The 12,929-nt window shown below is 34.6% G+C and overlaps 1 long non-coding RNA gene across 1 annotated transcript; it reads right to left on the reverse strand.

Annotated features, from left to right (window-relative positions):
- Window positions 1–3,155: 3,155 nt before the first annotated feature.
- On the reverse strand, window positions 3,156–6,304 carry LOC128200755 (uncharacterized). Its single transcript, XR_008252859.1, has 3 exons — window positions 6,112–6,304; window positions 4,204–4,371; window positions 3,156–3,623 (listed from the first exon to the last, which is right to left on the reverse strand). It is a non-coding gene; the product is annotated as an uncharacterized LOC128200755 (long non-coding RNA).
- Window positions 6,305–12,929: the final 6,625 nt, after the last annotated feature.

A 12,929-nucleotide genomic window follows, 5' to 3' on the forward strand; every position in this document is an offset into this window, starting at 1 on the left:
TTAAAAATAGATCGATCAACTATGTTATTACTAACTTCTCGGTATAACCGGGATAGACTTTTATAGGATAGGATATTTTTTTATCCCATTCTGTGAACATATGTACTAATTCATCCCATATATTACGTGTATACCAAATTTCATAGTGATAGGCAGCGTTGCCAGATAGTGTTTATTTCTAAATTATGGGTAAATATTTTTCTGTTGTCGAAATTTTGGAGAAATAAAATTCTTTGAGGAAATTAAATTTTGGTTTGGAGTTTTGGGTAATTTTTGGACAGTTTTAGTATTTATAAATGGTATAAAGATGTATGAATACAGTAAAATATAAATGAAGGTAGTAAAACAGAAAATGTGATAAGGGAAGGAGAAGGTAAAATGCGCTAAAAATAGAAATAGAAGTAAAGGTCTTTTTTTGTCATTCACTTTGTGGCACATGGTAAAATATAATTAAAAACGATAAAACTTTGTAATTGGGTAAAAGTCTTGAAAATCATATCGATTTGGTGAAGTGATAATAAAAGTAAAAAGCAATGTCCCGTCAGTAGTGGACCAGCGGGTTATGGTGGGTAGTGAGACCTATTGTCTAACAAAAATACAAAAATTTATAGTCCTAGTATTTTAATTATGTTATGTCCTTATTTAGTTATGCTTTGTTTTCAAAATGTAGTAAAAATATCCATGTAAGCTAAATATTAAATTTTACCATATTTGTTTTTTTTTTTTTTATTTTATTCTTGTTTTTTATTCAAGGTAGTTAAGAATACATAAGACTTCCTTATTAAAATTATATTCAAGCTTATTGAACAACAACCAGAAAATTACGGGACACTCTGTATAATATGCAAATATGTATGTACAGTATAGTAAAGATTGGATAATTTTAGAATAAAAATTATAATAGAACCGAGTTTATTTTTATAAACATACGAGTAGGATAAGCAGATGTTTTTGAAATAGATATTTCAAATTCAAATTATCTTTATTTAAAGATACTTGTTTACAAGCACTTTTAAATCGTAACTTTTTAATCTACTGCAGGTTTCGGAAGGTCGTTATCTGTTGAGAAAAGCCCATAAGAAACTCAACAGTCACACTGTTTGATTTTACACCATGCACTTGTTTTTCACCATGCGTACGAGACTCCCCGGTTTGTCTTCCAGCGTTATAAATAATTATGATCACACAATAGGTATACAACTACGTAGTGCGTTGTAAAAATAAATATTCCAAGTTTACAACTATGGTAACATATTAATCACGCCACACTCATCTGTTATGGGCAAGTAAACAATACACTGTTTACTTTTATAATACTATGCAACATCAAATTATAAAAGGTGTCCACCCCTTAGACCTGTTCTTGTTTTTTTGTTTTTTGTTTTTTTTATTTTATTGATGTTAACAAACGGTAATACAATCATGATAATTAGTTTACATGCAAATATGATTCATTGTACTATCAACAACGTTATATATAAAAAAATATATAAATATTAATATATTATTATAATATAATATTAATATTATTATAATTTTTTTTATACAACTTAGAATGGCAAACAAGCTGACGGCCCACCTGATGGAAAGTGGTAACCGTCGCCTATAGACATGAGCAGTACCCTGGACATAACAGAGCATACTGTTTCGCCCATGATACCCCCAATGCTTTGCCATCCCTGAGGACTCAGGTGTTATTCCTCTGTACCCAGTAAATTCACGCCATATCCCACCCTTCAAACCGAAACACAGCCATGCAAACACAACTGCTTCACGGCTGAAACACGAATGGGACAGAGGTATATATATATATATATATATATATATATATATATATATATATATATATATATATATATATATATATATATACTCTATTTATTATTTTATTACTTGACGCAATAAAATAATTACAAACAAAAAACCAAATATTTCCTCTATACAACGTTAATTTGGATTCGTTTCTCTGATCAATCTAATGGATTCAGACCTTTATAATCAATTTGTTTACAAGCCCTAAACTCTCATAAACAATTCTCCGAAGAACCCCGTATCTTTTTCATCACGTAACTTACTATATGACGGCAGCTTCGCAGAAACCACAAGATTGATTAGTTGATTACCAACAAAAACATCATGACCTGTTCAACAACAGTAAACATGTAGAGATGGCGTCAGTGTGTCTAGGCAGTCATGCCGATAATTACGCCCAATCATATCAATTTAACAACTATCAATCAGTCAGTAGGCGGTTGCCAACCGGCCTGCCAAGCATGGCAACTACTAGTAAAACTTCCCTCGAGGCTTATATTTAGCAATGGACAGTTTTTTTTTAATGGATGGTAATTGATAGATAGATAGATAGATAAACTTTTTATTTGAGCCATTTATGACACAAATAAATTTACAAATGAGTTTATACAATTAAATTATTAACACTTTTTAAAATATACAACAAAAGATAAAATATGGTTTCGCCATGTGTGTCGCAGTGACCCAAATAGGCTACAGCTCAGTGATGGTATTGCTTAAAAGCAAAGCACTGATTTTCAGCTGCAGTCTGAAGCCTAATTGAATGGTAATCCCGTCTGTACTAACGGTATATGCTGGACACCAGTTAGGGATGATAGGTGAGAATGAAAAGGCAGGTCAGTTAGCCCATCGTGATGAATACACCTGGGATTCAGCTCGATGGTTTTCGACCTGACAGGATATATTGCCAGCAATGGGACTGGTAGACCACTTTACTAACAATCCATTTCTCCCCGCAGTGGACAATCACATCAATCGCCTGGCCCTCATGCAACGAACATCTGGAAGTAAACCCAAAAACAATCCGACCCAAGCCAATTAAAAAAAAATCCTTTCGTAAATTGGCCCGACCGAGAATCGAACCAGTTATTTAATTTATATCATCATCACCATCTCAGCCATTACCCGTCCACTGCTGGACATAGTCCTCCCCCATAGACCGCCATAAAGAACGGTCCTGAGCCACCTGCATCTACTAACTCCTTGCAATACATTTGCAGTCGTCACTCCATCTAGTGGGGATTCGTCCTATACTGTATTTGCCCGTACGGGGTCGCCACTTAAGAACTTTTCTTCCCCATCGATTGTATGTTCTTCGATTTATGCGACCAGCCCATTGCCACTTCAGCTAGCTTATCCATTTTCAGTCTCATCTATTACTTGTCAATCATACCAATTATCCTAATTTATATAAATCACAATTTGACAGCATCATCTGACAAAAAATATGATCAAGTTATTTCCATCAAAATGAAGATTATAATAAGAGATAGCATTGTTCATAACTATCATCGTAATTTCTCGTTTCATCCGCACCATTTCTGCTTATAATCATTTGCAGCTTGTAGCCAGTAGCAGGTTTATACCTCGTCATTACTCACGTAAAGTTCAAGGGCAAATAAAAGAAAATACCTCTCAAAACTTCTAAAAATAACCCCCGTATGTTTTATTTATAATTCTACACGTTTAATATACTTATTTATATACTTAGGTGGAACATGTCTGCATATTATATTCAGCAGTCTGGTGGTTCATACTTTGACATTGAGTGATTGAGTGGCCATGTGGAAAATTAAATTATTTTTACTCGACTGTCGAAGAAAAGAGGATAACGTTTAATAAAATAAAAAATAATAATAAATGTTTTCAACAATTTGCTCTGTGTGCAATACTTAATAGTTAATAGTGGAAACTTTATTGGTTAATGATTATTTACTATGTAAAGTATTTTATCTGTTTATTGTAACCCCGTCTACATTAACGGTATACGCTGACGGGGACCAATGAGGGATGATAGGTGAGGATGAAATGGCAGGTCAGTTACCCTACCGTGATGAATACGCTTGGAATTCAACACGATGGTTTCCAGAGAGACTACGGGGAGGTCCACCCTGCATGTTACTAGCAATGGGACTGGTAGACTGCTTTACTAACAAAATCCCTCCCCCCCGTTCCCTCCCAATCATTAGAGTATTTACAAAACTATATATACCTACAATCCATGTATAGATACTACCCGATATCTACAAAACATCACGTAGTTTTCCACGTGTATGTGTTTACAGTCGAAGTCGCTTTTTTTGTAGAGTTATATATACATAAGTATATACATATATAAATACATATTGTTAGCTCATATATACATACATACAAACTAGTATAAGTACATACATACATACGCCTGGTAATTATTTAGCAAGCCCACACGTGCTGCCCACAACATCGCCACGCAGTCTGCGCGTGTTCATTATCGTATCTGTTTGTAATAGATCGATGCGCAAGAGTTTCAATTTGGTTCGTTCCACTAGTGTCAACTGGGAGCGAATTGGTGTCGTGCCCCTGTAAATAAATCGTTTAATTTGAAGTTTATATGCCAGATTGTATTGAATCATTGGTCGGGGAAAACAGCGCGGGATTATTTTTTTTAAATACTTGCTTTTACCTGCGACTATGTCCGCGAGACCGGGCCTTGTTTACCGACCGTGATAAGGCATGTACCCTTCTCCGTGCCATGCAGTACGTGTATACTAAACTTCATAGTAATTGGTTAAGGCATTATTTATTTATTTATATTTATTAATACAGATTAGTTATTATAACAAGTAAGCACATAAGACACGTGACACCCCGTGGGTGCACTTTTTTTATTTTGATGGGTGATAATGGTATTGTAACCCCGCCTTCGCTAACGGGTTACGCTGACGGAGCACCAGTGAAGGGTGATAGATGAGAATGAAAACAGGCCAGTTAGCCCATCATGATGAATTCGTCAGGAATTAACCATGATAGTTTCCAGGGGGAACCGCGAGGAGGTCGACCTGGTTGGGTATATTGCTAGCAATGAGATTCTCAGTTTCCATCACTAACAATCCCTTTCCCCCATAGTGGCTTTGTCACTATACCAGTGTGATAATAATACAGTTAAATTTTTAATGAAATTTGGTTCAGGGATTGACTATTAGATTAAAGCATAGTACAATCTTGTCCTATTATCCTAATTCATGGCGACATAGCCATGAGTTACGGCTGGATTATTCATAAAACTAAACACACAATGCCTTTGCAGGCAACATTCAGACCCAAATTAATTTGGAAGACTCGCTTAAATTCGCCCCCAAACGAAAATTGAAATGGGAACCTCATTAACCCAAAGCCACCACACCATGGGCGCATTAAGGACTCTGTGATGAAGGCCCGCAATAACAGAATAATCAAGCTATATATATTAATTACTAGACGTAATCCCGTGTAGATTAAGATCAAAGTATACTATGTGTGTATGTGGGTTATGCTCCATCTCCGTACATAAGTACGTTAAAATCCGTTTAGCTTTTAAAACATGATTGACTAACGAAAGATGTGAATATATTAATAAACATGCAGTTGTAATGTTGCTAGTATTTACCTGCGACTTTATTCGCATGATCGGAGTATATTTATTGACCGAGATAAATATTTTTTTAAGCAAATAAGCTGACGGCCCACCTGATGGAAAGCGGTAACCGTCGCCTATAGACATGAGCAGTATCATAGACATAACAGAGTTACTGTTTCGCCCATGATACCCCTCATGCGTTGCCATTCCTGAGGATTTGGGTGTTAATCCTCTGTACCCTGTAAATTCACTGTCATATCCCACCCTTCAAACCGAAACACTGCCATGCAAATACAACTGCTTCATGATAGAAATATGAATGGGACAGAGGTGCCTAAGCAAACAACTTTTGTACAAAGTCTTCCTCTGGTATATATGTCATTCTGCGTCCCGAATACCACGTGTAAACCAAATTTTCATGACAATTTGTCGAACCACTCGAACCATTACGACGTCAAAAGGCAGTATATTATTTAAAACAAATAGAAATCGTTATGAAAAATACATTAATGTAACCCAAAACATAAAAAAATTACCTACTAAAAAGCCATTAACTGTTCGCCGCTAACCATAGACCTCGCCTATTGAGGGGGTCTGCCAATAGTTGCCATGCTTGGCAGGCGGGTTAGAAACTGCAGTTAGGCTTTGGTAATGCTTTAAAAGGGATACTGCTGGACATTCCTTTAACTATAAAATTCCCTTACCTTTAACGACACCTACGGAAAAGGAAGCCGTTTTACATTAAAGCTAATATAAAGTAATAATTTGTCTATCCGTGCAAAGCCAGAGCGAAACGCTAGGAAAAAATGATCATATTTAATGGACAAACAAGTTGATTTATACGCAAAATATACTTGTTTCAATTGTTAACAACTCGATAATTACAACCATATGTTAAAGACTGTGTACAGCGATACGACTGGTGGAAACTGTAACCGAACAGCTAACGGGCGGCCATTCGTAAACAGCCAGTACAAATACTAATAACACGTTATCCGTGTTAACTTTCCATTACATAATAGTTTGCAAGGTCGTCTTTTATACATCTCTTTATACGTAGCTCATTACCTTATTGTCATTGTTTTTTTATTATATAACTGCCCAAGAAAGGAACGTTATGTCTTCTGGGTCTATGTGTGTATGTGAGTATTTTATATCGTCATAGCTTCTAAATTTTTGCACAAATTTGGATGTACGGGGTTTCGTTCGAATCCTTACATTATTACGAATAACGCGGGCTATTTTTTAATAGTTCCTATTTTGATAGAACAGTCGATTTTTTTTTTTAAATTTTCGGCAAAATTTATTTACTAAAAAATACTGTCATCCTCATAATTTCAGCTGTTATCTATCCACTGTTGAACATAAGCCTCTCCCATCAGGAACAGTTCTGAACCATCTACATCCACTGTCTTCATGTAATGAATTTGAGGTCATCGCTTCAAATATATAGTTCTTGGGCTCTTTAAATAAATGGTTTTCGGAGTTCAAATTTTAATCGTTCGAATAACTTTTGAAAATCTTCATTAACCGTTCTACGTTTTACTTCTAAATAAAGCAATAATATAATACGAGTAAGTGGCATACATCATACCAATCGCCTGATACTCAAGTTAATCCTACCTTGAGTATCACAGGGTATCCACACTACATCATAAGAACGCCATCGACGAAGGCAACAATAATAATCTTGGGGTATATTTTAGAATACCCAGACTGCCTGACTACCTGAGCCAATATAGGAAAGTTTGTTTCCAACCCAGAATCTAATTCGAGACCGCTTTACGCAGAGCAATGTACTAAACCCACCCATCGCTGCGCCGGGAAGATCGTCAAATGTATATTTTTAAATTGTTTATCCAAAATATTGGATAGATTTGACTCAGCATAAAAATCGCTTCACAAAAATAAATGCTTATCTTTTTGACAAAATGAACAAGCACTTTTACCAGACCTAAATTTATACCCTACTATCGAGCAGATTTTTACACCATCGCACCTAATAATAAGAATTTACTGTAACGTATATATAATTTTAGATATAAATAACCAGATATATTGTCAAAAATACCATTCTCTATCTAAAAATGAAATAGTCACCATAATTTCATTTTTTCTCGAAACCTCCACTGAGTTTAAAAAAATATGCTTTTATCTATTCACAATCTTTACGCTAATTTTCTTGAAAATAAATAAATAAAAACGAATCTCAATCATTATTTTACACTACTTTGTACTTTACTACTCTGTATATTTATTTATTGTGAAATTATTATTCATTTTGAAAACAAGATTAAGGAATTCAAGATTTTTATAAAACTATATAATACACTTATTTCTGTGGACAAGGGCTCAACAAAACAAATCTCTGTTAGCGCATTTCAAAATACATCATCCTCAGGTTATGTAATCAGCGTACGTAACCTTTTTACAATAAGGCAGAATTGATGTGCTGATCCGAATAGACAGAGCCCAAGGGTAAGGGATAAGTCGGGTCGGAATACTGTCAGAGCTTAAAATTTCCATAAAATACTCCGAGAGAAAATTGGAGATATTTTGAGAGATTTCGTTGGATACTCTTTGTCCATTGAGGGATACTGTAAAATGAATGCAAGCAATAATGATAAAAAATTTATTTTTCAAGTATCACAACTTCTTTTTTTTTTATTTTTACTTAACAAATCACCGTTTATATTCTATACTCGTGGGAACAAAATGAACAAAAAAGAAACTACTACACAAAGATAACGACGTTTAGAGGAGGTGAAATTGGAGCGACAGGAGAAGATTGCTAAAGCGATAGCTGTATTAAATACAAAATTTAACGAATTTCTAAGTCATAAAAAAAAACTATAATTACTATGTAAAACTACAAATTAGACCTAGGAGTTGTTGAGAAATATTTCGCGTTTGCACTCTTCAAGCATTTGTTCTTCCAACAGTATTTTTCAATGTTTAGCCTTCTATTGACCATTTTTTTCTGTACCTTGTTTCTTCTCTTTTTCTTGATCTCCACTTCAAAACCATACTTAACATTAATGTACGCATTTCCATTTAAGACTCACAAACACGATAGTCGATATATATAATACTATATAACATATATTTTCAATCCTATTGAAAATTTAAAGTACTATTTTATGTGCCTATCAACTGCAACTGCGTAGAATTTATCTAAAATCCATCTTAACACATATGCCGAGATACTTCTATCGCTTCTAACATATTATTACATTTTACTTAGAGCCAGATCGTAAACGGAATGTCAAATATTTGCCCACATCGACACACTGTCTAACACGATATTTACTTAGCACTTCAGTTTGTTTCGCGTGTTTAAATCTTATCTGCTCCGTCCTTCAGGGCTTCGAGCACAAACACTGTTTCTGTATTTATCGCTTTCAAGGCTGCTGTTATATAAACAATTTTACGTACACACCTATTTTATTTTTACATCAAAAGCAATAATGGACTCTTTGTAAAATCACTTTTTCTTACTTTGTTAAAAGAGTCTTTAATTTGTTTAGCCCAAGGTTTGTTTATAAGAGATTACGTTAATGCAATTAATTTTATCTTTACTACGGTTTATGGTTCAGTGAATTTTACTGCTAAAAGTTATTGAGGTATATGAGTATCTTTGAAGTATGGAGCCATTATCATTGCATTGCCTTTTCCCATTTATTTAGGATCGTCGCAATATGTCTTAAGGTATGTAGTATAGGAATGAAATACTTCACTAGTATTAGATTCTAGTATTTTATCTCTTTAAACAATTATATTTCAATACATTTATGATATAATATCATTATTATTACATTACCTATATTCCATTATATAAATCATCTTATGTAATGAAATATACAATTGTTTATATTTAAACTGATTCTAACTACGCTTAATCCATGATAAGAGACCACATATTTTAATCAATGATTAAAAGGATCATAAAAATCCTCATGTTGTTTATGATAAGATGTGAAATCGTCAACAGGGGCCTGATGATATGGGCAGCTTGTAATATACTGACAATCACAAGTTGGGGGATAAAAATTAATGACCAAGTCATCTTTTGATCACTGATTATATCTAACCTAAGTTCTAACACTTCCAAATCTTTAACAAACAGACAAATATTTTTTTTTATATTGACTATTTTGTAGTAGCTTACGAGTATGGTGGACAGAGAGGATCGAATGACAATTGCCTATATTAACAATTTTTGATATAAAATTACAATAATTTGTGACGTTATAACGTCCGACGAATCTGAATTATGTTCTTTCTTCTCTTTTACGTGTATTTATCTGTTAGAAATTGCTACTATCATTAAGTTGTCATCATCAATAAAATGAAATAGTATGAAATTTATATAAACTCTCACATAAACTTATAAGGTACTTCGATAAAAACCGATAGTGAAACTTAATACTTTGGACTGGTGGCTGGGATCGTAGACACCATCGTTTAAATCTTTATTAAATACGTATTAATCTATGTTCAATGTTTCAAATTTTTTCTCATAACTTTTTACATGTCGTCGTATAATTTTATGTGATTCATACGATTCAAATTCAAATTACGAATTATTACTGGTAAAATTTACATTTAAATGTATTACAGTTTCTGGAAACTAAACTTATATTAACAAATCTAATTCAAAGACCAGTAGATGCAAAAATTATTCTCAAATTATACTTTAGCTAACATAATTGTTATTTGTCATTAGGTTATAGTTTTTTACATCTACAATTTGCCACTAATTTGGTACTATTATAAGAATCTACTTATGGCTTCTTAATTTAAAAAATTGCGTAAGATATTTTTTTATTTATTTTGTCGTCCTCCGTGGCGCAGCGGTCAACACGCTTGCCTGCGACGTGGAGGCCCCGGGTTCGATCCCCGGCCAGGTCATGATGGAAAACGATCTTTTCCTGATTGGCCTGGGTCTTGGATGTTTATCTATATATGTATCTATTATAAATATAGTATCGTTGAGTTAGTATTCCATAACACAAGTCTCGAACTTACTTTGGGGCTAGCTCAATCTGCGTGATTTGTCCGTATATATTTATTTATATTTATATTTTTCGTTTGTAGTAGCTAATATTTACAGCAATATAACATTTGAACGTTATTCAAAAAAACCGAAAGTACATACCATTTGCAGTAAGAGGTACACATAGAAAAATGTTTGTTGCTGCTTTTTTTCCAGTGAATTCATAAAACATAATGTTTACGTGCAAAATAATCTGACGTTACTCTTCATAATCCCTTAAAAGGTCCGACTATATTCGTAAACATTCCATCTAAATCGCTAACAACAAACGGATCCTGTTAATTTCTTGTTTTATCAACAGCACGATAACTCATGTTGGCGAGCTTGTAGTATCATTACAAAAAAAAAATACATGTTTTTTCCGCCAATTAGAGCAAAAGGCATAATGGCCAATTGTTGTGAACAAGTGGGCGTTATTATTAATAGGAGTTTGTTATTGAAGCATGAACGGTTTAAACAGAAATTTTCCACAAACAACCGACTGTTTCTAAATCTAAAAAGGGAACGTTATTTTCGACTATGTAGGTATAAGGTAAACTTTGCTAGTGGAGTTCAGCGTTATTATTACTCGCACAATACGTCTGGGTGATTTCTTTTGAAGTGACAAGGGCGTGTATTTGTCCGCATATCATCGACAGTCTCTATATTTAGGTTGCATGTGTTTTTTAATTATTTTAAAACCATAATTTCTAACAAAACGAATTTGAACAGAACATTTTCGAATTATTATGTATAATTTTGTAATACTTGGAGTAAACAAGCTAATATAATAGATTACCTGGTGAGAAGCCGAATGGACATGAGCAGCACTACGTACGTACACAGCAATGCCAATTTTGCATTGTGGTCCCGGCATAGAATGGGCCACCCCTTCCTTTCTCGTTGGAATCGAAAGAGGCGGCTAAAGGAGGCCGAGGGATGGGCAGCAACGTCCCTATTAAAACATCTCCAAAGCTAAACTGCGGTAATTTCACTGCCCATCTTTCAAACCAAAATACAACCATACAAACACAGCTGCTTCACGCCAAAAACACGATTGGGACTGAAATATACATGGCGAATTGTGCATTGATTAGGTTCATGTAGCAGTGTTCCCAAGATGCTGGCAACATTAACTTTTAGTATAACAAAATTATATTTCCCAGGCTCCTACATGGTCGCCCGTATGCAAAAGTTTCAAATTACTCTGTAGGCTATGGAAAAGGCTATGCTCGGAGTTTGCGTGATAGAATCCGAAACAAGGATATCCTCAATAGAAACAAAGTAACCGACATAGCCCGAAGGATAAACAAGCTGAAAGATCAATGGGCTTATCACATAGCTCGAAGAACCGACAACGGATGAGGAAGAAAGGTTCTTGACAGGCAACTCCATACGGGTAAACGGAGTATACGACGATCTCCACTAGATATAGTGACGAACTTAAATGCATTTCAAAAATTCAGTGGATGCAGGCTACTCAAGACCGTTCAGTGTACACGACAACAGTGGACAGATAATGGCTGAGATGATGGAGATAATGATCATATTGAATTTTTAATTCTCGAGATAGGTTTAGAAAAATAGCACCTCAAAATAGTTACCAATGTTCAAAAGACTGTAATTTGTGTAGATAAAAATTTCTAACTTGTGCTTTGTTAGGTCATCGATGTAAAGTAGACCTTGGAAACGATGAGTGTTTGTCAACTGTCACAAATAGGTAACGAGGTACCACAGCCAGCCTTGAATGTCAGGAACTGACATAGTAATATTATTTGCATTGATAACGTACGGGCTGATAAGTTTGCACGCTCCCGTTTACACGAATACATTACACACATATTGGTGTTTAACTTGTTTGATAAAATGGACAGCTGTGTCCCAGTTATAATGGACAGATCGGTAATAATTTGGAATAGAAACATTTTAACAGGCTTCAAAAAGAAGAAGGTTCACAATTCGATTGCTTTTTGTTTGCTACCTCACAACTTCGTCAGTTGTAAACCGATTTGGATTTTTTTTTTAATTACTGAAAGGATTTTTTTTTATACAACTTAGAATGGTAAACAAGCTGACGGCCCACCTGATGGAAAGTGGTAACCGTCGCCTATACACATGAGCAGTACCATGGACATAACAGAGTATACTGTTTCGCCCATGATACCCCCCATGCGTCGCCATTCCTGAGAACTCAGGTGTTATTCCTCTGTACCCTGTAAATTCACGCCATATCCCACCCTTCAAACCGAAACACAGCCATGCAAACACAACTGCTTCACGGTTGAAACACGAATGAGACAGAGATACCCAAGCAAACGACTTTTGTACAAAGTCTCCTTTTAGTCTTTCAGATTTAATGATCTTTCAGGAATGTGTATACACTCTTTAGTAATATTGCACTGGTTGTATCCCCCGGATTCGCATGAATCAGTATATAATGTATCCTATACTCTAAGTTAGGATATAACCGATCCGTGTGCAGTCGTT

This window comes from Galleria mellonella, unplaced genomic scaffold (assembly GCF_026898425.1).
Source record: "Galleria mellonella isolate WM207_F2 unplaced genomic scaffold, CSIRO_AGI_GalMel_v1 utg266, whole genome shotgun sequence".
In the NCBI taxonomy this organism is placed as follows: Eukaryota; Metazoa; Arthropoda; class Insecta; order Lepidoptera; family Pyralidae; genus Galleria; species Galleria mellonella.